Source organism: Ovis canadensis, chromosome 15 (genome assembly GCF_042477335.2).
Source record: "Ovis canadensis isolate MfBH-ARS-UI-01 breed Bighorn chromosome 15, ARS-UI_OviCan_v2, whole genome shotgun sequence".
Lineage (NCBI taxonomy): Eukaryota > Metazoa > Chordata > Mammalia > Artiodactyla > Bovidae > Ovis > Ovis canadensis.
This window is the reverse complement of record NC_091259.1, coordinates 73,814,518-73,841,823: the sequence shown is the minus strand read 5'-3', so window position 1 is coordinate 73,841,823 and position 27,306 is coordinate 73,814,518. Positions and strand designations below refer to the sequence as shown.

General features: G+C 44.8%; 1 long non-coding RNA gene across 1 annotated transcript in view; it reads right to left on the bottom strand.

Annotated features, from left to right (window-relative positions):
• Positions 1-23,477, bottom strand: part of LOC138421199 (uncharacterized) — a 58,539-nt gene extending 35,062 nt beyond the window's left edge. Inside the window, exon 1 of the long non-coding RNA XR_011249432.1 lies at positions 23,340-23,477. This is a non-coding gene — a long non-coding RNA (uncharacterized lncRNA). The remainder of the gene's footprint in view (positions 1-23,339) is intronic.
• Positions 23,478-27,306: the final 3,829 nt, after the last annotated feature.

Below are 27,306 nucleotides of genomic sequence, written 5' to 3'. Positions count from 1 at the left end.
TTTTTCAGTACAAGTGTTAGAAACTCAAGCCCAATATACTTAAGCGAGAAAGAATTTAGTACATTAGGTGAGGGATATGCAAACTGTTGTTCTTGGGCCAAATCCTGCTCACCACCTACTCTTGTAAATAGTTTTATTGGAGCCTAGTTACACCCACCGGTTTATGTACTCTCTATGGTTTTTACACTGTAATAGCAGAGATGAGTAGCTCTGACAGAAAGCTTTTCTAGCAGGCCCTTTATAGGAAAAGTCTGCTGATCTCTGATTTAGGTGGAATCAAAGTCAAGTGGATTGATCGAGGGGCTTGATGATATTTCCAAAATCCAGACCTTCCATCTCTCAGCTTCTGTCTGCTTTCCTCCATGTATTAGCTTCATTCTTGGACTAGCTTTCCCTTGCAGTTGTAGCCCAAGCAGGGACAACAGTTTATTCCCTCCACAGGCAAATAAAATTCTTGGGTCAGGAACTCATTGGCCCAAATCAGCCTTTCCCTGTGGGCAGAGGAGCAGGGCTTACTGATTGGTTTAAGTCAATAAGGATTCACCCCCTGAAGCTAAGGATGGGGTAAACCAGGATTCTGTAGGGATATGAGGAGCCCTAATTTAGCAGATTTGCTCAATGGCTTCCCTATTGACTCAGATGCTAAAGAACCTTCCTGCAATGCAGGAGACCTGAGTTCCATCCCTGGGTTGGGAAGATCCCCTGGGGGAGGAAATGACAACCCACTCTAGTATTCTTGCCTGGAGAATCCCAAGGACAGAAGACCCTGGTGGACTACAGACTATGGAGTTGCAAAGAGTTGAATAAATCGGAAAAACTTCACTTTCTAATGTTAATACTCCTATCATAGCTGACTTCCAATGCAGAGTTGGGAGGAGATGCATGGTAGCAGGCCATTAAATAGTATTTCCACCATAAACACCATAGACGTAAATATTTCAAGGGCTAAGACAATAACAAAGTGTAGCAAAATAATTAGGAAGTGATGAACTTGGAACATTTATTACTAATTGCATGTTTATATAAGTTAATTTTTAATAAGGGCCATGTTTGACAACTGGCTTATACTTAACAGTCAGCTCTTACTCACCAGCTCCAGCACAGCATAAAACTTATGGAGACTTCTTTTACCAGAACACAAATAAATAGATATTAGATGGTAAATAGACAACAACAACAGCAAAAAACAAAATACCACATAAGTATCCACTGTGGAAAAACGATAAACCAGGTAAAGGTGGGAAACAGCATGTGACTCCAACAGGGGTGGGAAGCTGGAGTCAGGCCCTGTGAGGCTAGAGATGTGTGGGCTTATACAGGCTGCCCACTGTCCCTCAAGGAGCTCCATAAAGCATTGGTTTATGCTGACTTCAGGTGGCCTCCTGAAGTAGATGAAGTAGGTAAAGTGACCCATTAGGCCATGCTGAGAGCTAATCTAGAAAGCTCCATAGGAAGAAATCAGGCTGTGTAGGAGGGCCAGACACCAAGGAAAATTAAAAAGCACAATATCATGGAAATACAGATAAATATTAAATGCCATTACTATGGAACACAGTTCATTGATAACAAGTCTCTGGGAGCATTATTCATAAGAAAATTAAGAAATGTCTTGGATCTATACTGTCTGTGAAAGCTCTCAAAGGACAGTCCTTTGCACCATCTGATTTTGGCCCCACGCTCACTCTCTGGAGAGGACAATGTCTCTACAAATGAGGAACAGAAATGCGGACGCGGTTATAGCGGACAGTCGATTCTTGTTGCAGTTCAGTTGCTAAGTTGTGTCCGGTGGGGTCTTTTCCAACGAGTCGGCACTTCGCAACTGGCTGAGCTGTGCCTGTAATTCTAGTCTTTTGATTCTAGTCTTTTTATGAGCTGTAATCCCACAGACAACATGCTTTTGCCTTGGGATATGCACACACACATAAACAGGTTAAAACTAGAGAACCAAGTTACCACAAGAAAAAATACCAGGATAATAAATGCTTTTATTTAGGGATTTATTTGTATAGGCTAATGAGTCCATTAATATATTTTGATGAATTAGATACGTTAGCACTCAAAAATGGAGCAGGTAAATTTGACTCTGCCATTTGACTTTCAAAGCAGTAGGTTTCAACACTATTACCATGGATAGTATAGTGGTTCAGAGTTCAGATTGTAGAGACAGAATGCCCAGATGTGAATCCCAGCTCTATTATTGCTATCTGGAGAATATTGTTTACTTTTTTGTGGCTTAATTTCCTCAGCTGTAAAATGGGGATAATAACGGTGCTTAATTCACAAGGTTGTTTGAAGGTTAAGTGAAATAATGCTTAGAGCAGTACCTGGCACGTACTAAACCTTTGATATATGTTAGTGGTTAGTATTTTTATCATGATCAACACTACTGATTTTACTTGGCACAAATATTAGCTTCAGAAGTCGAACTTTAAATGGATGTGTTTATTTAAATTTAGATTTGTTTATTTCTGCTATGATCCTTAGTAATAAAAACACCACACACTCACATTCATCTATTTTTTTATATTGCCCAAAATCTGTCTGAAAATATTCTCTCATTTACTCCAATAGTAACAAGAGCATTTCCACACTGGACAGATAAGGGTTCTGAGAAAAAGAAAGGTTGGGTAACTTAAGTGTTAAGCATTGGAGCTACAATCCAGCCAGGTCTCCTGACTCCAACAGTTACCAAAGAAAGCTGCACTTTCTTAGCATTTCAGCTGCTGAATCACTGGGCTGTTCTTTGCTCACAAAGCTTCCCTGAAGCCCTCTGTCCCCTTGCTAGGTTTAATGGCTTGTCTCTGATGCTCCTTCAACATCACCACCCTTCCTTTCACTGGAGAATCCACTCCTCCTTTCTCAGCCGTGTAGTTTGAGTGGGACCAGCTTCACACACTCAGTCCGATGAAGGATCCTGACTGATACAATTAGCCTGCCTTAGACTCTGGGCCACGTGACTGGGTCTGGCATGAGCACGTGACCCAGTGTGGACCAATGAGAGTTGTGAATCCTAGGTCTTCAGCAGGAAGCTTGAAAAGAGATTCCCAGTATCCCTGAGTCCAGTGTGGGCTGTGGGCTCCAACTGGGTTATTTCTGTTGTTCTCATGATAAGAGAGCAGGAAGCCACCAGCAGATCAGGTGTGCATCTAAGCAAAGGATGAAGTCCACAATAACAAAGGCGGAATGAAGATATGGAGAAAATCCTCAATGACATCATTTGAGCAGCTAGAAATTGCCTCACTGGGGGCCAGCATCCGCTCTAAACTTTTTGTTATTAGGATCGAAATTTTCCTTTTATCATGGGAGCCTCCAAGTTGGGTTTTCAGTCATAGCAAACAAGAGTTATGTCTGATAGAAAGGGCCTTCCAATATGACCTACACAGAATCCTCAAAGCAAAGAAGAGATTTAGGCTAGACTAGTTCTATAATCTTGACATAGGATATATATATTCTTCACAATGCTTGCTTCTGGTTCTAAATTTCCTTTATTCCTCCTTTTTTTTTATATAGTACCTATTGAAGAGTTAATAACCCATTTTATTTTCCATCAGGAGAGAAAAAAGTGTTGGGTATTAAGTGCTTCTATTATTTAAAAAGTTATTGCTATATGATTTGGACTATCCGGACTGTTCTAGTAAAAAGATAAAAGGTGTGGAGGGGGTGCGGCAGGGAAGGTAATTAAAGGGAACCGGTTCTCAACAGGCCAAGCTCCCAAGAACATCTTCTTTCGTTATATTTGAGTCTCTGACACTTGCTACCAAATTTAAACCTCCTTTTCTGCCTTTTCCCCCATCTCCCTTCTCTCCAACGTATCCTGCGATCCACTCCCTGTCAATTCCTTTCCACGTTTCCGGACACCCAGGACACTTCCCCGGGTGTGCGTGTAGCTCACACCTCCTTCTAACTGTGTGACTCATGTCACATATGTCCCTGCGTTCCTGTCTTAGTGCAGGCTGAGCACTCCAAAGCTCCTACCCTCAGTGTCCTTAGCGACTCACAGCTGACAGCAGCCCCACTCGTCCATATCCTCCCTTTCCAGAGATGATGTAAATTAACCCAGATGAACCCCAACTGTCTGGGTTTCATGGATTCATCACATCTTAGGATAGAAAGGAAATTAGCTAGCTAATGCAATGGTCCTAACTGGTATGTATGGATCAGCTGTATGTAGTGTCCTAAGCAAGGTAGTGAAAATAGTACCAAATAATTAACTTAAATCGGTGCACTTAAAAAGATAAAACAAAGACTGATAAAAAGAACTGCATTTAAATCAGGGACTTCTGTTTATCAGAAAGCACTATAACAGCTAAAGTTCTCATATCTAGACTCCATGAAGTATTTCAGCCAATGAGTAAGAAACTTCAACAGACTCTTTCCGGAAGAGGGTATTCAAATGGCTAATTAGTATATGAAAAGCATACAAACGCATCACTCACTTGCGAGACACCAATGAAAACCACCAGAAACCAGAATGATAACTGAACTGCTCATAAGAAGTCTCATGGGAATGCAAATTGTTGTTGTTCAGTTGCTCAGTACTGTCCAACTCTTTTGTGGCTGAATGGTCCATAGCTCGCCAGGCCCCTCTGTCCAGGGAATTTCCCAGACAAGAGTACTGGATTGGGTTGTCATTTCCTTCTTCAGGGGATCTTCCCAACCCGGGGATCAAACACAGGTCTCCTGCATTGCAGGCAGATTCTTTACCATCTGAGCCACCAGGGAGGCCTACTGTTAAGAGACATTTCTAAGTGTAAAGACAGGTCAACTTAAAAGTATCAGCAGATCCATATGGCCCTCAGTGCCTATAACATTTATTATATGGTTTTTTACAGAAAAAGTTTGCTGACCCCTGCCTGGACTAATAAACTTCCCTTGCAGTCAAACCCCTATAAGAGGCAGGAGGAGGTTGATTTCATTACATCCTGCTCCTAAACAACAAACTTTTAGGTGACCCAGGTCCCATCCCGAAGGAGAGACACTTGGATGCTCTGGGTTTAGGAGAATTCTCAGGTGACCCGAAGCTCCTTTCTGCTCCTAAAAAACCCATCCCTTCTCTGGTAGCCACTCCTGAAAGGGCTAGTTTGGCGGCAAGGTAACTACGGTCATCTGTGTGAACTCCACTTCTGTCTAATTATCCCACAGCACAGATTGGTTTTGCATATCCTTTTTCAATGTCATATTAAATTTGTTGTGAGCCTTATTTGATCCCAAACTAAACTATACTCATGCATATTCTATCTTCCTAATGAGTTATCTTTGGAAAATGGCCAGTGGCTCACAATTTACACAAAATCAAAGGGAACACTGGTCAGGAGTGCTGGGCTATTGGCTCATGCCCAGAATTATTTCTTAATGTGTAGCTGAAGAAAGGAAACGACTATAAAGCTAATAGCCCCCAAAGAAGTTACAATTTCCAAAACTAAATATCAAGAGAGAACCATTAGGAAGTTTATGAATTGTGTAATGATTTAAAATTTCTAAAGCCAGAGCTATCAGCTTAAATTAATCAATTTCTGTCTTGACTAAAGCCTTTTGTAAAATAGCATTGGGATTTTCTCAATACATCTGAACTTTTCAAATGTGAATTTTATACCAGGAGAGAAGACAAGTATACCTTCCCAGCCTAATAGTTTGATTCAAGGCATAAGCTTTTAATAATACTAGCTACAGTTTCTTAAACTTTTAAATGGCACGAGTCTTTGTCTTTAAGCACATTCTTTGATTTAATCTTCCCCACAGCCATATAAACAGGTGCTATTAGTATATATCCCCATATTACGACAGAGGAGACCAATGTGCAGGGTGGTTAAGTAACTTGCAGAAAAATTTCCCAGTGTCATCTAGATAGCCCTAACTGTTTCCTCCTTTGTGCTCATATTGCACATACGCATCTCATAAAAAGTTATCAATACCCATTTTCTACTGAGAGAAATCCCATTTATTTTTTTCTGAGAGTTCAGGATATGATTTATTCAAAAAGCATAGATGGCATTCCTGTTAAACTCGAGTCACTGTTCTGTGTTTTGCAGGCATGATTTCACTTTGTCTTCACAACAGCTCCATTAGCCTTATCAGTATCTTCATTTCTTAGGCGATTATCCTGGGATTCAGAGAGCTCATGTACCTTGCTTGCCATCACAGAGCTGGTAAAGGACAGAGTGGTAGGTTTCCAATAGAGCAATGGGCATTTGAATGCTGCAGTGTACGGATGTGAGTGCATCTGTGCACACTCAGTGGTGTCTAACTCTTTGCAACTCCAAGGACTGTAGCCTACCAGGCTCCTCTGTCCTTGGGATTCTCCAGGCAAGAATATTGGAGTGGGTTGCCATTTTCTCCTCCAGGGAATCTTCCCGACCCAGGGATCCAACCCACATCTCCTGCGTTACAGGCAGATTCTTTACAGCCAAGCCACCGGGGAAGCCCACAGATGTGAGAGTTGGACCATAAAGAAGGTTGAGGGCTGAAGAACTGTTGCTTTCAAATTATGGGGCTGGAGAAGACTCTTGAAAGTCCCTTGGTTTGCAATATCAAACCAGTCAATCCTAAAGGAAATCAACTCTGAGTATTCATTGGAACAACTGTTGCTGAAGCTGAAACTCCAGTACTATGGCCACCTTATGTGAAGAGCCAACTTGTTGGAAAAGACCATGATGCTGGGAAAGATTGAAGGTAAAAGGAGGAGTGGCAGAGGATAAGATGATTAGATAGCATCACTAACTCCATGGACATGAGTTTGAGATGGAATTCCTGGAGGAGAAGGGGACGATAGAGGATGAGATGTCTGGATGGCATCACTGACTCAATGGACATGAGTTTGAGTAAACTCTGAGAGCTGGCTATGGACAGGGAGGCCTAGTGTGCTTCAGTCCATGGGGTCACAAAGAGTCGGACACGACTGAGTGACTGAACTGAACTGAACTGGAGATATTGGAGGGCAGAGAAGCCTGGTATGCTGCAGTCCATAGGATTGCAAAGAGTCGGACACAGCTGAGTGACTAAACAATAGCAACGAAGTGCTCTGATGTCCCTTTAGGAGAGCAACATCTTGATTCATATGATGAATCAAGTTGAGGTTGTTGGACTATGATGCTTTTGATTGGGTAAGTTCATGCACTGGACCTGGGGCAGGGCCAAATGGCTCTGCTTATTAAAAAATAGTGAGGTGGGGAGGGAGGTGGGAGGGGGGTTCATGTTTGGGAATGCAGGTAAGAATTAAAGATTTTAAAATGTAAAAAATAAAAAACTAAAAATAAAAAATAAATAAATAAATAAATAAATAAATAAAAAATAGTGAGGAACTGAGGGACTTCCCTGGCAGTCCAGTGGTGGTTAAGACTCCAAGCTCCCAATGCCGGTGGCCTGGGCTTGATCCCTGGCCATGGAACTGCATCCTGCATGCCAAAACTGAGACCTGGTGCAGCCAAAAAACCATGAGGAATTTTAAGTTCCCAAGAGGCAGAGAGAACAACCCTGGAAGCTGGTGTGGGGAAAAGGGCACCAACAGAAAACCTTAAAGCACAGCCAAGCACATGGACTCTGGAGGAAAGAAATCCTGAGGCAGAAGTGGGTGTGGCAGTGGTGTGTGTGTGCGTGTGTGTGTGTGTGCACGCGCGCATGCGTGCACGCAACATACACTCCCATCCCCTTCTCAAACCTCACCAGGATATTGTCAATAAAGTCTGCTTTGCTCGCTGATGATGAGATTTTTTTTAGGGTAACTTAGGCACCAAGACCAGAGAAGGCAATGGCACCCCACTCCAGTACTCTTGTCTGGAAAATCCCATGGACAGAGGAGCCTGGTGGGCTGCAGTCCATGGGGTCACTAAGAATCAGACACAACTGAGCGACTTCACTTTCACTTTTCACTTTCATGCATTGGAGAAGGAAATGGCAACCCACTCCAGTGTTCTTGCCTGGAGAATCCCAGGGACGGGGAGCCTGGTAGGCTGCTGTCTATGGGGTCGCACAGAGTCGGACACGACTAAAGTGACTTAGCAGCAGCAGCAGCAGGCACCAAGATAAGAGCTGGATTACTGCTGAGCAAAACCAGAGACAGCTCATGTGACGCAAGAACCCCAGCCCAAGGTGCCAACTGACTCCCGTCCAGGTTACAACAGTCATCTACAGGGGGCGCATTTCAGTGCCCTCTTGCCAACTACCCCACTCAACTGTACTCGCTAGTACTGCATTAAGTACTCCTTAGTGCCAGGTAACAGACAAGGAAAAAAAAAGACTCTTTGAGAGTGTTTGAGACTAAACTTCTATCCTACTTACTAGGAAAACAGCACTTTACTCATTATTAACTCACCCACCCCTCACAACTACGGAAGAGAAATTGAGGCACAGAGAAGTTAAGCACCTGGGTCAACATCACACAGCAGCTAGGAAGACACATGGCTGGGACTTGAACTCAAGACAATCCAGCTTCAGAGCCCAGGATCTGAACAAATGCTAAACCACCCAGAAGATGCTGCCTGGAGTACAGTGCCTAGAGAACTCAGCAGGGCCCTCCAGCCTCCAATATCTGGTTCCTGAGTTGACAGACTTAAGCTCGTATTCTTCCTCAGGTGGATTTAGTAGGAAGTGCGGGTAAGGTCACTGACACTTGGCTGTTGCTGGGCCCCTATTCTGAGGTATTCATTAAAAAAAAAAAAAAAGACCCTAGGGATGGGATGAGACTCGCAAGCCAGGTGTCCAGAGCCCAGGCTCCTCCCCGAGCTGAGCAGTCTTCTCGGTCTGATTATACCTGCAGGGCGGGCTTGTCTGTCCTTGGCTCACCTGCTGCTTCAAAAGGAGGCAGAGACAGCCTCCGGCCACATAGCAATGCAAAATGTGTCTCTCACCAGAACCCGGGGACCAGCACAAAACCATCTCTGATGTGTTCAATGTTTCTGAAACCCGAAGCATACTTAACTCTTAATGGTGTGGCTTAAAACTTCTGTTGCAAAAAATGGGATCTTACAAAAGTAACAATTTTAAGAGTGGGAAATCCCCAACATCACAGCTTACCCCGGCTTTACTTTTTTTCCCGTCCCTCCCACATCAAGACTAGATCACCACAGACAAGACTCCACGTGAATGTCTCACTGGAGTGAACTGGGGGACTTTTCTTTCTTTCCCCAAGACTGAAAGAAGATGGGGAATGAATTATCTGGTGCAGCTGAGAAGTGGGAGGAGGGTTCTCCTTTTAAGGGGAACCATTAAGTTTTAGAGTCATTTTCACAGTAACATTAAGCCATTTACTTAGCAATTATGCAGGGAATAAATACTGATAGAGTGTTCCGTGAGCACAGCTGCATGCCAGCATCTGGCGCTGCCTCTGGAATCCTAGAGGACACATCTGCCAGCAGAGAGGCTCCTCCGGAGAGCGCCTTGGAGGTTGGATGGGAAACGCAGCTGCAGTATCAGCCAGTGAGTTCAGGAAGGGGTGGGCTGCCCTGACCACGTGAGAAACCCTAGACTCCGTTCTGTATTTTATACAGAGTCAGGATTTGTGCTCCTGGCCACACACAAAAAGACTGAGCTAGTAAAAATAAACTCCCTAAGCAACTGAGCATCTGTAATGGGGCAGGAGGGCTTCCCAGGTGGCTTGGAGGTAAAGAATCTGCCTGCCAATGGAGCAGACTGGTTTGATCCCTGAGTCGGGAAAATCCCCTGGAAGAGGAAAAGCTAACCCACTCCAGTATTCTTGCCTGGGAAATCCCATGGACAGAGGAGCCTGGCGGGCTACAGTCCATGGGCTTGCAAAGAGTCAGACACTACCTGGGGCGCACACACCACCACTACCACCACCAAAGGGCCAGGCACTGTCCCCTCACTCTGTGTGATGCCTCCAACAGTGAGGGCGTTGCTTGTATTATTCCTGTTTAACGAGGGAGGGCGGGATCAAGGGAGGACTCAGGTACTCAAGCCGAGGTATCTAGCAGCGCCAAGACTTGAACATGGATATATTCTGATGTCGGCGCCCATGCTCCTCACCATCACCCTGTATTAACTCCCGAGTGGGCGATCGTATGGAGCTGTGCCAACAGACTCTGCAGCACTCTGCTTGCTTCACTCTAGCAGCCATTTTTCAGAGTACCTACTCTGTGTCAAGGGGCTTCCCAGGTGTGCCCAATACAAGCAACTCAAGAGATGCTTAAAAACTGCTCTATGTACAGATTAACTCAAGATGTCAGATTTTTTTTTTCTGAGTTGAAGGGAAATGGAATTTTTAAAAATTAATTATTTTTGGCTGCGCTGAGTCTTCATTGCTATGAGTGGGCTTTCTCTAGTTGCCATGCATAGGCTTCTCATTGCAGTGGCTTCTCTTATGGAGAAGCATGGGCTCTAGAGCTTGGGCGTCAGTAGTTGTGGCACACGGGCTTAGTTGCCCCATAGTGTGTGGGATCTTCCAGGACTGGGGATCAAACCCATGTCCCCTGCCCTGGCAGGCAGATTCCCAACCACTGGATGACGAGAGAAGTCTGGAAATGGAATATTTGGTTCCATTTTGATCTCTGGTTTGGGAAGATCCCCTGGAGGAGGGTGTGGCAGCCCACTCCAGTATTCTTGCCTGGAGAACCCCATGGACAGAGGAGCCTGGAGGGCTACAGTCCATGGGAACTCAAAGAGTCAGACGTGGCTGAACGACTTAGCGCACACGCACTCAGCATCAGACACATCTAGTGGACTGCACTGTGGGGAGCACACCAGCGGGAGAATCAGCAGATGGAGAAGGCGTTCTGCACCACAGGCAGAGCACCAGCCATTCTTCACTTGTGCCTTCTCACATTGTCCCGCCTACCCTTTTCCTTCTCCCTTTTCCAAAGTGATGAGAAGAAGCAGTCAGATGATTCATGATGAGGGGCAAAGCAATCATGTCTTCCCCTCTCTGAGTCATGCTCCAGATCTCTAGATATCAGTTCAGTTCAGTCACTCAGTTGTGTTTGACTCTGCGGCCCCGTGGACTGCAGCACACCAGGCTTCCCTGTCCTTCACCAACTCCCAGAGCTTGCTCAAACTCATGTCCACTGAGTCAATGATGCCATCCAGCCATCTCATCCTCTCTCGTCCCCTTCTCCTCCTGCCTTCAATTTTTCCCAGCATCAGAGTCTTTTCCAATGAATCAGTTCTTCACATCAGGTGGCCAAAATATTGGAATTTCAGCTTCAGCATCAGTCCTTCCAAGAATATTCAGGGTTGATTTCCTTTAGGATTGACTGGTTGGATCTCCTTGCAGTCCAAGGGATTCTCAAGAGAATTCTCCAACACCATAGTTCAAAAGCATCAATTCTTTGGCACTCAGCTTTCTTTATAGTCCAACTCTCACATCCATACATGACTACTATATATACCTCTAGACACATACAGGTATAAGTTTATGTACTTGTTTTAGTGTTCAGTGAAACATGTTCCCCCCACCCAGGTCCCACCCACTCTGTTTCCATCTCCGAGTTCTACTGATTTGCATTTTCTTGTGTTCCCTGCCAAATTTACATATACATATGTAAGACACTACAAGCTTAGTAGTTATTAATCATCCTCACTCCTACTCATTTTCTTGGTGCTCTTGCCCTGTAAATACTCAGAGAGAGCATCTTCATTCTTTTCTATAGCTGCATACTATTCCATTTACAGATATGTCATACTTGAGTTTCCTCCGATTAAAAGACACTTGATGGTCTCTATTTCGCTATTCATAAATTGACACTTTGATTCCTTGTGTCTAGATCTCAATTCTTTAGAACTCTATGAAAACTAAGGAGGTTGATGGACATCTCCAAATTTCAAAGAACCACCACTACAGAGTGTCAGAGCAAAGAAGCAAAACGCACTCAGGAAAAGCCCCACTCGAAGAAGACCTTTCTATGCCAGGAGAGACTGCCACGTCCACCTTGTCCCAAATATTCCATTTCCAGACTTCCCTGGTCATCCAGTGGTTAAGAATCTGCCTGCCAGTGCAGGGGACATGGGTTTGATCCCCAGTCCTGGAAGATCCCACACACTATGGGGCAACTAAGACCGTGTGCCACAACTACTGACGCCCGAGCTCTAGAGCCCATGCTTCTCCATAAGAAAAGCCACTGCAATGAGAAGCCTGTGCATGGCAACTAGAGAAAGCCCACTCATAGCCATGAAGACTCAGCGCAGCCAAAAATAATTAATGTTTTAAAATTCCATTTCCCTTCAACTGAGGGGGAAAAAAAAAACCCAAAAACCTGACATCTTGAATTACGCAATCTATACATGGAGCTGCTGCTCCTGCTAAGTCACTTCAGTCGTGTCCGACTCTGTGTGACCCCATAGACAGCAGCCCACCAGGCTCCCCCGTCCCTGGGATTCTCCAGGCAAGAACACTGGAGTGGGTTGCCATTTCCTTCTCCAATGCATGAAAGTGAAAAGTGAAAGGGAAGTCACAGTAGTGCCGAACTCTTAGCGACCCCATGGACTGCAGCCCAGCAGGCTCCTCCGTCCATGGGATTTCCTGGGCAAGAGTACTGGAGTGGGGTGCCATTGCCTTCTCCAATACATAGAGCAGTTTTTAACTATAATTTGGCAGGGCGGCGGGGCAGGGTGGGGTGGGGGGGTTGGTTATTGAGATAATGTAAAGCTCAGCCCAGCCTAGCCTACCAGCTCAGAAGGAGACCAAGCATGGGGGGGGTCTCTCTTTTCCCTCTCTGGCTGGGCCCCCTAGGGGCTGAGCAGTAGTCCTCTTCATGAAGACATTCACTTCCCCAGTGCTCCCTCGTCCAGCCAGAGGTGCGCGCCTGTGGTTGTGAAAATGTCCCATCAGTGCTGGGTTTGTCACCAAGAAATGATACGCATTCCTTCTCTTACCCCTTTCAGATCTTTATGAAAAACAGCAGTCACACCTTAGAGTGGGACCAGCACTGAAATAATGAGAATTAGGACAATCTGCTTGCCCTTTGGTTTGTCCTAACCTCCACTGCATTCTCCAGCTACCTCCTCCCTCCTCCCACCTGTAGTTGATGCTGTTGGTTTCCTGCCCACATTCTCTTAGGTACCATTTCAGGGTACAGTGGCCTGGCTTTCAATGACTAGCATCCACATCTCTTTGCCTAAGGGCTTTCTCCAGCTACCAGTGGCCATTCTGCCCATATGCAAGGCAGACTGGAAGGGCTCAGGAATTAATGCACAGTGCTCTTTCCCTTACATTCTACATTTGAGCACTGATGATGAAACATGTGGTGTAGCAATTTCTTGGCCATGAAGAGTGTTTCAGTGAGGATGGGTCAGAGAACACTTCAAGAGAACACTTCTAAAAAGTTCTTAGAATTTGGGCTGTTCCAAGAAAGTCACCAAAACATCTCCAGGTCATTCCCTCCCTGAGTTATATTTAACACATGCTGTTCCACAGGCTGCTCTGATGGGACCTGGTCTCACATCTTGTCCTACAAGTCCCTCACACCATCCACACCCTTTGGGCAATACTCCAAAATATCACCTGTGGGACTCCCCTAATCCTTCAACACTGCTGCAAAATAAAAACTGGTGGCTTTTGAAATCAAGCATTTATCTTTCTTATTCACAGGTCTGCAGATTGGCTACGGTGATGCTACTTCAGTCTGGGTTTGTGTCTGTTCCATATGACTAATCCTGGGATCCAGAGACAAAGGTGCTCTTCTCATGGTGATTACAAGAGAAGCCACACAGTGTAACCATCATTTAAAGGCTCTGCTGGAGTCACAGCCACTCACATTCCACTCGCTGAAGCAGGCCAGTGGCCAAGCCCACAGTCAGTGGGGGTAAGAAGCATACAAGGGCCCAGATTGCCAGTGAGATGAGTGAAGCTTTGCTGAATAATACTTCAGTCGATCACATCAGCAAAGTGTGATTCCTGGGGAGGGAGGGAGGTCAAGTACATCTTCCCAAAGTCCTCTATATCTACAAACTGATACTGTCCTATTACTCAAGTCAGTCTTACAAGCTGCCAAGAGGTGACAGTCTCAAAGAGACCTTTCTTGAGAGACCCAAGGGGATGCGAAATGGCATTCTCCCAGTTTAGAGAGCCCCGAGATGGAAAGCATCTAGTTGATCGGGGATAGTTTAAAAGCCTACCATTTTACTTCTCATAATCTGCCCTAAATCAAGCTCTCAAACTTCCCTTTAGAAAGGATGGGACCTGAAGAGAGAGAAGAGGCAGATGAGGGTGGTTTATCTGCTTCACCCTCAATAACCAGTGTCTAGCAATAAAGGTCCTCGCCAAGATACAGAATAGAGCAGTGGCCAGGAGTAGCTACTCCTGAGTTTGACAACACACATTTGAATCTCTTCTTATGCTGGATACTAATTTTCTTTCCCACCCAACTTCTCAACTTCCATTTCCCCTTCTGTCTCCCAAGAAGAATCCTCATTTTGCTCATGGAACTCCCCTCCTCAGGGAACAATGACCCCCCTCCAACACAAACCTCAGCCTAATTGGCTGGGAGTATTTCTGTTCCCTTTGCCAGTGACTGGTTCAAGAATAGGTAAGTGACCTAGAAGGGGCTGATGAGATAAACATCGCGGCTGCAGGAAGAGTTTGCTGGAGGGAAAACATTCCATCACTGTAAGGAGAAAGCCCTAGAAAGAAACCAATCCTTTCTCGTTTTTCTGAACTTTGTTATGTCTAGATGGCCCTGCTAGAGTCCTCTAACTTCCCAAAGATGAAAACAACTGAAAGATGGCACAGCAGAGAGATGGAAAGAACAAACATCCTGAGGATATCATCGAACTGCTGAATCAACCTCCCCTGAAGCTTGTCTTAACCACGACCTTGCTTTTCAGTGAGGTCTTAAAAGATCCTGGTTCCTGACTCTTGACTCACAGCTAAACCATCTTAAGCAGTGTCTACCCAATCATTGACAAGCACTGTGTCCTTGGGCAAGTCACTTAATTTCTCTCACTCCATTTTTGCACCAGAACCTATTGCCAGGATTAAATAGCAATGAGTATGAAGGATTTGAAAATTTGCAGTGTCTGGTGTCTGGTAAGGATGCAAATGATTCCCAGGCATGATTTTTATTATAGGGCTTTGGGAGCACCATCAAGCAAGAAAGCGCAGGCCTGGGCTGAGAATTCTCTGTGTTTACAGTTGTTGCCCTCTGGCTGATCCTTCTAGAAAGTTACAACCCCTTCACCCTCCAAAACCTGTTTTTATAATGGACTGAGAAGTATAAGGTATCCTACCCTAATCTCTGAAGCCTGTGAGGTGTAAAAGCCCCATGGTGAAGAGTATAAGGGGGATGTGTGTATGTCTTATTTTTTAAACATTACATAATTAATACATGGTTTTTTTTAACATGAAAAATGCAGATAAGCAATATGAGAAAAAGAAAAGAAAATTCGCTTACAATCCCAACACCCAAAGGAAAGCATTCTGAATACTATGTACATGTTCTTCCAAACTTCTTAGTTGGGGGCATCTTTGAAAAGGGGAAGAAGAGAGAAAAAACAAACATCCTTGTATGCTACTTCTGAGGGTGAATTGGTGATGATCTTTTGGCGGGAAACTTTGTAGAGTCTTTGGAAATTAAAAATATATATATTTTTTTAATGCACCAACATTTTGGCTCCTCTTGAGAGTCCCTTGGACTGCAAGGAGATCAAACCAGTCAATCCTAAAGGAAATCAACCCTGAATATTCACTGAAAGGACTTACACTGAAGCAAAAGCTCCAATACTTTGGCCACCTGATGCGAAGAACTGACTCATTGGAAAAGACTCTGATGCTGGGAACGACTGAAGGCGGGAGGAGAAGAGGACGACAGAGGATGAGATGGTTGGATGGCATCACTGACTCAGTGGTCATAGATTGAGCAAGCTCCAGGAGCTGGTGATGGACTGGGAAGCCTGGCATGCTGCAGTCCACGGGGTTGCAAAGAGTCAGACACGACTGAGTGACTGAACTGAAGTTTGGCTCAACAATTTTGCCTTTAGAATCTGATCCCTAGAACAACAGCAAGAGGGTTGGATTATTGGTTAGAGCTTGCAGAATGCCAGGTACCTTTCTCCACATTTTTGTACCGTCTCAGTTAATCCTCACTACCCATGAGGGAGATATTATATTTTTTATAACAGCTCAATTGAGATACATTTCACATACCATATAATTTGTCCACTTAAAAGTGTACAACTTAATGGCTTTTTTAGCATATTCATCAAGTTGTGTAACCATCACCACAATTTTAGAATATTCTGTTGTTTTTATTGTTCAGTTGCTAGGTCATATCCAACTCTTTGTGACCCCATGGACTGCAAAACCCCAGGCTCCTCTGTTCACCACTGTCTCCTGGAGTTTGCTCAAATTCATGAACATTTTAATCATCCCTAAAAGAAAGCCTTCTTGGTAGTCATTCCTCATTTCTGCAACCCCTTAACCCCTGGCAACCACCAATCTCCTTTCTGTATCTATGGATTTGTCTATTTTGGACATTTCATAGAAATGAAATCATACAATATGTGGTCTTTTGTAATTGGCTTCTTTCAGTTAGCATAATATTTTCAAGATTCAGCTACAAGCTACAGCTTGTATCAGAACGCTTACATCTTGTTAATGCCAAATAATATTCCATTATATAGATACACGGTATTCTGTTTATCCACTTATCAGCTGATGGGCATTTGAGCTGTTTCTACCTTTTTACTAATATGAATAATGCTGCTGTGAACATTTATGTACAAGTTTTTGTGTGAACTTGTGTTTTCATTTATCCCAGGTATATACATTGGAGTAGAACGGTTGAATCATATAGCAGTTCTACGTTTAACCTTTTGAGGAGCTGCCAAACTTTTTTCTAAACTGGCTGCAACATTTTACATTCCCACCAGCAGTGCACGAGGGTTCCAATTTCTTTGTATCCTTGCCAACCAACACTTATTATCTGTCTTTTTGATTACAGACATCTGAGTGGATGTGAAATGGCATCTCATTGTGGTTGCTTTGCATTTCCTTGATGAGTAGAGGGAGGTACAATTATTATGTTTATTTCACACATGAAGAAACTGAGTCACAGAGAGGTTAATTAAGTACCCCTGGTTACTTAGTAAGTGTACAGACTCTTGTGAACACAACAGTATATGCAGAAGATAGCTTGCTGCAGTACTATGAAAAAAAAATTAGAACACAAGTAGGGGTTTATCCCTACAGAAGACCATTCTCCAGTTTTCAAAGAATGAGGAAGGCCCATTTATGTGTACACGAAATGAGCTCCTAGGCACATTGTTAGTGAAAAAGGCAGTCACAGGATCATGTGTACAAAATGAACCTACAGATACAGTCACTGATACAGCTATGGAAAAATATGATATAGCTATAGATTGGAAGGTTATACAGTAACCTCGTTAGGAAGCAAGCTCCAGGAGGCCAGGGATCTTTCCATTTTGTGTACTGCTATATCACCAACAGGCTTCCCTGATGGCTCAGTGGTAAAGAATTCGCCTGCAACGCAGGAGACACAGGAGACACAGCTTCAATCCTTAGGTTAGGAAGATCCTTTGGGGGAGGAAATGGCAACCTACTCCAGCATTCTTGCCTGGGAAATCCCATGGACAGAGGAGTCTAACAGGCTATAGTCCAGAGGGCCACAAAAGGGTTGGACATGACTTAGCAACTGAGCAGGCACACATATCACTGATACCCAGAACTGGATGTGTAGCACAGCAGTTCAGTTCAGTTCAGTTCCGTCGCTCAGTCGTGTCCAACTCTTTGCAACCCCATGAATCGCAGCACGCCAGGCCTCCCTGTCCATCACCATCTCCCGGAGTTCACTCAGACTCCTGTCTATCGAGTCGGTGATGCCATCCAGCCATCTCATCCTCTGTTGTTCCCTTCTCCTCCTGCCCCCAGTCCCTCCCAGCATCAGAGTCTTTTCCAATGAGTCAACTCTTCACACGAAGTGGCCAAAGTACTGGAGTTTCAGCTTTAGCATCAGTCCTTCCAGTGAACACCCAGGACTGATTTCCTTCAGAATGGACTGGTTGGATCTGTTTGCAGTCCAAGGGACTCTCAAGAGTCTTCTCCACAGTTCAAAAGCATCAATTCTTCGGTGCTCACCTTTCTTCTAAGTCCAACTCTCACATCCATACATGACCACTGGAAAATGTGTAGCACATAGTAGGAGCAAAATAAACAATTGCTGTAAAATGGGCAATTCCTTTGGAAAGAGGTTGGAAAACAGGAATATATACAGAAGAGCTGATGCTTCATTCTGCAGAGCCATATCCTCTGTGAGTGAATAAGTTGTATTATTTTTGACACACAAAAATAACCTGGATAAATACAGGTAGCAATGCAGGGATGATCTCTGCTTTCCATAACTTGACATGCCAAAGACTCTCTTAATACTCCACATTAAGATCAAAGAAGAAAATGGACATGTCTAATGAAGCTGCTGTATTTATTAATATTAATGAATAAAAACTGTTTGGATGGCTTAAAAAAACAAAAACAAAAACACCTGGAATTCTTGGGGCCTTTAGCAAGAGAAAAATGAAGCCCCCAAGAGAATTGGTATGGAAATGATACACAGCCTTAATGTCTTCCTGGGACACACAAGGACCTTCCTGGCATCGCCCCCCACTTCAAGTGCATACAGCTTCCTCCCAGCGGGGCTCCATCTCTGGGGCTGATCACCTGCAGGGGAGACAGGCTGGCTCCAGCCCTGCTGGGTATCCCAGCCTGATCAATAAGTTGTTCTTTCAGTTAACAGGAATCCAGTGTCAAGATGCCAGCAATGAATCTTATTTTCATGCCTGAGAAGATCTTAAAAATCAATAAGCATTAGAAGGACACAGCCAAGTATTTTCCTTTCTATTGTTTTTCAATATTTGTTTAATTTGTCATCCCTGATGAGCCCTCTGAGGAGGCCCAAAGGTCAAGGGCTGCTGGTAAAATAGCACAGGTGTTCACATCACATCATGGTAAGGCTAACTGCCTTGGAAGACAATTAAGAGACATTTGGAGTTGGGAGATAGGAAATGGACTCGGGCTGTGGCCTGTTCTGGTAAACTTAGGGTATAGGGCTGACCTACAGATTGCAACAGTTACAAGTGACAAAATTCAAACAGTGAAAATGTCAAGTTGCACCAAAAACGATTGTTAGCAGGGGCTGGATGCTTTCAAACTGTGGTACTGGAGGAGACTCTTGAGAGTCCCTTGGACAGCAAGGAGATCAAACCAGTCAATCCTAAAGGAAGCCAACCCTGAGTATTCATTGGAAGGACTGAAGCTGAAGCTCCAATACTTTGGCCACCTGATTCAAAGAGCTGACTCATTGTAAAAGACCCTTAGCTGGGAAAGACTGAGGACAGCAGAAGAAGGGGGCAACAGAGGATGAGGTGGTCGAATGGTATCATCGACACAATGAACATGAGTTTGAGCAAACTCTGGGAGATAGTGAAGGACAGGGAAGCCCGGTGTGCTGCAGTCCATGGGGTCGCAAAGAGATGGACATGACTGAACAACATTGACAGCAGAGGCTGGGGCAAGAGAAACGTGAGCTGGATGTACAGCAGGCTGCTCCTCACAGATGAAGGGGACATTAGGGATTTACTGACACCCTCTCCATTTATGATGAGGAGGACTTCTCTTCTCTGACCATGGGACATTCTCTGACTATGTCCCAAGACTCAGACCACAATGGGGCAGTGGGGTAGGGTCTGGCCACCATCTTGGACTCTGCCTTGAGAAAGGAAGTATTTCCTGCCATCTCAGTAAACAAAGGATGTCACGGTCATCAGCAATTGCAGTCACCACAGACAGTGAGCTGGTGAGTCCCAAGAGAACTCAGGAAAGAAAGAATACCTGCCTTCTAGCAGCCATCAGATCATTGCTCCTCCACGTTCCTCCATATCTGTGACCTTGGGCAGGTTACCAAACCCGGCCATGCCTGTTTGCCTCATCTCTAAAATAGAGAGGCTAATTTTGTAGGTCCCTGGGAAAGGCACAGTGAGGATTAAGTGAATCAATCTAGATTAAGTGCTTAGAACAGTGGCTGCCAGATGATAATGGCTCAATACTCATTAGTGACATCTTTCTGAAACACAACCTCCTTGCTTACACCCAGATCAGGACAAATTCAAGCCCTCTTACACCCACAACTCTACAGGACCAGCTTACCTTTCCCATCTCACCTCTTGGTGACTCTCTGCTTCTCAGTCTATACTCACATTCAATGTCCTTTTGTTTCTCTAGCAAAACAGATTCCCAGGCCTTCGTGCACAAAACAGACTACCATGCCTTTCCGTATGCCTGGAACCTTCTCCCATCAGTTCTTCCCCAACCCCCTGCCTACTGACCACTCATCTCTCAGGTCTTAGATGATATTTTCTTTGGAAAGCTTCTCTCACCTATCAGATCCAAGGAGGAGCCCTTCTTTGTGTTTCCACTGTATCTTACTTACAGTTAATGCCCTTGCTACACTGTATTTTAAAATTTCTATTATGAAAAGTCAAAACCAAAAGAACAGTTCAATACTACAGTCAACTCTCATATACTCTCAACAATTGATAACGTTTCACCATATTTGCTTTCTCTCTCAATGTGTGTGTGTGTGTGTGTGTGTGTGTGTGTGTGTGTGTGTGTGTGAATGCAGGTGGTGGTGGTGTTTAGTCGCTCAGTTGTGTCTGACTCTTTTTTGACCTCATGGATTGCAGACCGCCAGGCTCCTCTGTCCATGGGATTTTCCAGGCAAGAATATTGGAGTGGGTTGTCATGTCCTCCTCCAGGGGACCTTCCCAACCTAGGGACTGAACTCATGTCTTCTGTTTCCAAGCACATTACAGGCAGCATGACCTTTCAACTCAAAACATTTCAGCTTGCATCTCCGAAAAAGAAAAAAAAAGCTGAGGGTTATTTTCCAATCTGAACTATAATACCCTAATAGCACCTACAAAAAAATGAATCATTCTCTAATAACTGAATACTTGATCTGTATCCAAACTTCCCCAATCCCTCCCTAATTTCCTTTTCTGTCTTTCTGCAAGATTGTTTGAATTGCTCCTTTCCTTGGGCTGCAGCTCTAAGAGGAATGGAATGTGTCTCCTTGCTCCCCTCACCCCAGCACTCAGCCCTCCTTGGAAGGAATTTGTTGTAAGAATAACCCCCATGTCCCACCTCTTCTGCATCACCATGCCAGAACCCGGGCCCCCAGCAAGGGGAGCCCAGAGTATCAACCACTGGACCACCAGGGAAGTCCTTGTATAGATCTTTTTAAGACAATCACCAGGAAGAGTGGAGAAAGAAGCCGAGAATGTCTGATATGGCTGAATTATGCACCCCCAAATTTATATGTTGAAGCCCTGTGCCCAACCTTGAAACATAACTATATTTGCTGATGTGGCTTTAACGTGATGATTAAGTCAAAAAGAGGCATTTAGCGCGGGCCCCAGTCCAATCTTTACAAGAGGGATTTGGACACGCAAAGAGATACCAGGGTACACACACAGAGGAAAGGCCACGTGAGGACAGCGAGAAGTGCCCTGCGGACACCTTGATTTCCACCCCCCAGCCCCCAGAACTGTGAGGAAATAAATTTTTGTTGTTTAAGCCACCTAGTCTGTGCTATTTGTTTTGGCAGCCCTCGCTGACTCAGACAGACTGCTCGGATGCTGGGGACTCAGCAAAGAATCTTAGGCACCTGCTTCAAGGGACTGGCAGTCTAGAAATCCCCAAAGTTAAGGAAGGAGGGCATTCTCTGTAGTATCCGCAACATCGTATCAAGAGACAAAGAAGCAGGTTTAACACCCACCAGGCCCAGCCATTCGGGGAGGAAGACTAGTCTCCATCTGGATGCAATATTGAAGGTCTGGGTTACTGCACAGACCTCAATGTATCAGCTACTCAGCTGAACGAGTGTTGGAACTAGAAAGGTAATCGGTAGAATGAGACAGTGGACTTCCCAGGTAGTTAACAGACTTTATCTCCCCGTGCACGGGGTGTGGGTTCGATCCCTGGTCTGGAAGCTAAGATCCCACAGGCCTCTTGGCCAAAATACCAGAAAATAAAACAGAAAAAATTTTGTAACAAATGAAGTCAAGACTTAAAAAAATAAAATAAAAAGGCCCATCATAACATCTAGCAGCAATATATATATATATATATATATGTATGTATGTATGTATATAAAGAAGAAGTCAGGGAGCTTCCCTAATTTTCATCCCATGGCAAGGAAAGAGTAGGGCAGCATATACACACAAAAAAATTAGAGGCAACAATAGACACAAATAAAGCTGGCTTCCTGAATATACCTCGTGAGTTCTGCTTATTCAGTCTGTTCACTTACTTAGCCTGTTGCTGGGCAAATAAGCAGTGGCATTCATTGAGCAATTATTATCATTCCAAATTCCTTCCCGGTCACCACTGGGCAATTCCATCTTCATTGAACTGGGCAAAAGCCAAGGAACAAGAGGCAAACCACTGAGGAGCTTCTGCATTCCTGGAGCTGACGAGTCAAGTGCTGACGTTCTACAAAGCCAGGATCAGAGCACCACCCTCCAGAACTCATGATCCAGAGAAGGGGACTAGCTCCCAACCAGCCAAAGGGTAAGGCAGGCTTCAGATTCACATAAGGCTCCAGAGAAAACTGAGTTCAAATCCTGACCTTTCCACCTCACAGCTGTGTGACCCTGGGCAAGATATTTAATGTCCGTGTACTTCACTTTCTTTATCTATAAAGTGGAGATGATAGAAGTACCCACCCCACAGAGTTTATGTGGAATAAATAGAGCTCATTATGTGGAATAAATGAGGAAACAGATGGAAAACATTTAGAACCTCCCTGACACAGGAGTTAGCATTACACATAGTTACATATAGCTACTGTTATAGGTCAGTGCCCCTCAAAGTGAAAGCTTACAATAACCTTGGTTTGCTGTAAAGGACATCAGCCAAGAAGCGTGGTGATGCAAGCACAGATTCTAGAACCAGACTGCCCGGGTCTGAATCAAGCAAGAATGGAAAGCACACGCTACAACTGTTTGCTCTAATTGCTAGCAATACTGTCAGATACCTAGAGTCATCTGTACACATATGCAATACACAGAGTAAAAGCTTAGTTAGGGCAGCTATCACTAGAGAACTAGCCTTCCCAATAAACCCACAAAGACCCTGAAGTTGCTGGTCACCCAGAGACATCAGAGGCATTGAGTGGGGGGTCTGACAGGAAGCATGCTTCCCTACTCAGTGGGTTGCGGAACGTGACCTCAGCAGCTTTTGCTTCTCTGTCTACCAGCAGACAGTGGCTCTCAAGCCAGCAGGGTGCCTTGAAATCAGAAACCCACCCTCCTCGGGCTGGACACTCAGCCATACCCTCCAGCCCCTATTCCACGCCAGAAGCTCTCAGCTGCTTCTCTGTTACCTGGTCTGCTTCCTTCCTCTAGGGCAGGTGAGGTACCACAGCCCTTCGGCCTCCCGAGAAGATGACATTTCGATGAGGCCCAGCTGTCCCTGGGCCTGACCGTCCACTCAGTTCCCACTGCCCTGGACCCTGAGGACTGGCAGAGGAACAGGCGGAAAAGATAAAAAGCCTGACACCCCTTGCAGGAAATAATTGTTTAGCTGATGCCAGAACTGAAAAAACAAGTGTAACGATGGAGAAGGGAGAACAAAGTGCCATTCAAGGCCATTGTTCCAGCCTCCTCTCTGTGTACGGAGGGAACAAAGAGGCCCTGTGTGTGTGACACAATGGCGTGTGTCACCAGCCACTGCTGTGCTACTCCTGGGGACAGGAGGATGGGAAACGAGGCCACAGTACCCTCCTGGGTCTGGCGCGTTGTGGACTTCGCTAATCACAGCCCCCAGCCTGGTCAGAGCTGGGAAAGCAACTTCTGACTCCCAGCCCACGGTGCCCTGTAGTGGGGAGCAGGGGACACCCATCAGGAGTGACCGATCGGGTCCAGGCTAGTCTTCCAGGCATAGCGAATTGCCAAGGGACCCTTCCTCTCGCTCTCCTCTTCTCTTATCAGTTTTCACAGGCTCACCACAAGTTAGAGCTGAAAAGAATCGCAGCTATCTCATCTTCAAACACTCCAACTCTTGGCTTTCACGAGGGGGCATCCGGCCCGGACTGTCGCCTGGCTGTGTTGCACATCAGTTGCAGTTGGCGATGCCAGATGAATTAATATGTAAGAGCATCCCTGGGACCCCCTCAAAGACCAGACACTCCGTTGGGAGCAAGCTCACAAAATGAGCCTTCTGTCTGTAAATCCTGGTTCTGCCACTAACTACTCATAGATTATGAGGGTTCTTTTTTTTTCTCCCTCTCCAAGCCTCAGTTTTCCCACCTGTTAAGCTGAGATCATCCTTGGGTTAACATGGAGATTAAATGAGTTAATAGGCATCTCCGTGATAAAGAATCCACCTGTCAATGCAGAAAATGCAGGAGATGCAGGAGACATGGGTTCGATCCCTGGGTCAGGAATATCCCCAGGAGAAGGAAAGGGCAACCCACTCCAGTATCATTGCCTGGAAAATTCCATGGACAGAAGAGCCTGTCGGGTTACAGTCCATGGGGTCGCAAAGAGTCGGACATGACTGAGCAATTAAACGACAACAATATAAAATTCACGAAACATTACTTGGCCTGTAAAAATTGCTTAAGAAGCAGGAATAACAAGTTAGATGCTCACATTACAGCTGGGATTTGCTTAGACTCACGGGAAGAAGGCATGAGGATGGCTGGAATCCCAGGGTCTGGAATACCCAAATTCAGTCTCGCTGCTCACGATGGCCTGAGGTCCCTCAGGGAAGCTGGGCGCCAATAAATACCCTCAGGGATGAGGCAGGTGGCCAACTGCGACACAACGGGAAGCAGTTGGGACAGTGGGATTCCAGCACCCAAGCCAGGATGCAGAGGCAGCCAGGGCTCAGCTCCGGGCAACCGCTGCAACGTGGAAAGGCGGCAGTAGCATGGCCATGCCTGCTGATTTTCAAAACAACCCAGAAACCTGGACCTTTATGTCAAATTTCCCAATTTTGACACGTTTCCTGAGAAATTGTTAGTGCGAAGTCAGCCTCAAATCGTGTACCTTGTGATGCTTGGTCTGGCCACAGACATCATTTTCCACTCCAGGCCACGCCTGTTGTTTTCAAATCTTCTGTCTCTCACTTGCCAGCAGATTCCCTGTCTGCTGATCAAGCCACTTCAAACCCACTCTCTGACTTGGAATAGGTGGCCTAAGATCAAAAAAGATGAGCAGCCCTGTCTTAGACCATGAAATGGGGGTGAGGAAGAGGTCAGCCAGTGAGATGAGGGGCCTCTCCCCAAAGGACTGCAGTCCCTTGGCCTAATCCATCTCCTGCAGGCACTCCCCTGATAAAGCCTGGACTTGGTGGTGGGACCAAAGGGCAGACTGAGGGCTCATGCCCCTGTAATCTCCATCAATCACCTCAAATGAACGTAAGTAATCTAAGTGACCAAAAGTGCTTGGTAGGCAAAAGCAACTTCGAAACAAGATTGCTCATAATGAGATACCACTTCGCACCCACTGGGATGGTTACCATCAAAGAGACAGATAATAACAAGCCTTGGTGAAGATGTGTGAAACTGGAACCCGCAGACATTGCTGATGGGAATGTAAAATGGTGCAACCACGATGGGAAATAGTCTGGCAGTTCTTCAGAAAGTTAAACACAGAGTTACCATCAGTTCAGTTCAGTTGAGTCGCTCAGTCGTGTCTGACTCTTTGAGCTCCATATGACCCAGCAATTTCACTCCTGGGTATATACTCTGAGAGGAATGAAAACATAAACCTACACAGAAACTTGTTTGAGAGTGTTCACAGCAGCATTATTCACAATGGCCAAAGGCAGAAACAACCCAAACATCCATCAAACGATGAATGGATAAGCAAAATGTCGTGTATCCACACAATGGAAATTATTCAACAGTCAAAAGGAATGAAGTGCTGAAACAGGCCATCAAAACATTAGGACATCCCATGAAAAAACATTAGGCTGAGTGGAAGCTAATTAAAAAACCACATTTCATAAGATTTCATTTATATGAAAAGTCTAGAATAGGCAACTCTATAGATGCAGAAAGGAGATTAGAGGTTGCCTAGAGCTCAGTGTGATAAACAGAGTTGGCAGAATGATAGCTAAACGGTATAGTTTTTCTTTTGGGAGTGATAAAATATGTTCTAAAATTGCCTGTGATGATGGTTACATAACACTAAAATCCATTGAATTGTTACACTCTAAGTGGGTAAATTGTATACAAGACTTATAGATCAGTAAAGCTATTACAAAAAAAAAAAACCTCAAAACTAAGATTGCTGCCTTTAATTACCTTTTTTCTTTTTTTAAAGATTTTTTTTCTGACATGGATCACTTTTAAAGTCTTTATTGAATTTGTTATAATATTGCTTTTGTTGTTTATGTTTTGGTTTTGTGGCCATGAGGCATGTGGGATCTTAGCTCTTCAACCAGGGATCAAACCCACACCCTCTGCACTGGAAGGAAAAGCCTTAACCACCACGAAAGAAGTCCCCTTAATTATTGTTGCTTAGTCACTAACTTGTGTCCAGCTCTTTTGTGACTCCATGGATAGTAGCCCACCATACTCCTCTGACCATGGGATTTCCCAGGCAAGAATACTGGAATGTGTTGCATTTCCTTCTGCAAGGGATTTTAATTACCTTCTATGAAAAAGAAACTCTATCCATATCACTCTCTTCACTGCAGCCACACTGGAGAAGACAGGTCAAGAGCTCTCAAAGGGTGGTTTTCCTCAAAAGCGCAGGGCTCAAACAAGGGTGACCAACTAGCCTGGTTTGCCTGAGACCGTCCAGTGTTAGCAAGAAAGTCTGGTGTCCCAAGCAGAGATGGTTGATGATCCTAATGCCCACTCTTTCCCAGAGCACAGGAATGTTCTGCCCTTCGGTGCAGCCAATGGCCAGAACCAAGTCTCCATATAAATAATCCTTCCCCATTTTGGGTGTAAGTCATCCTTAGTCAATGACCCTTTTGACCCTCTAATGGTCAGAAGGTATTTTTAAAAAATTATTCTTGTTCCTAATTTACAGATGAAGAAACTGAGGTTCAGTGATGAAATAACTAGCCAGAAGCACACAGGAGCCAGAAATTGAACCTGGATCTTCTTCCAAAACCCAAGTCACCCCTTCCACTCATCATCTCGTCTCTTACCATACCACTGGGTTGAGTGTCCAGGAACACTGTCAGATTGTTCTCGGCCCCTGGGGAAGGTAGTCAGACATCCAGAGAGAAGAAGCATGAGCTTTCAGCTACAGGAAGACAAGGAGACAGCACAGACTCTGGAGCTAAAATGCTCAAGTTTATGCTGTGCCAAAATTTTAGTTGTGTGA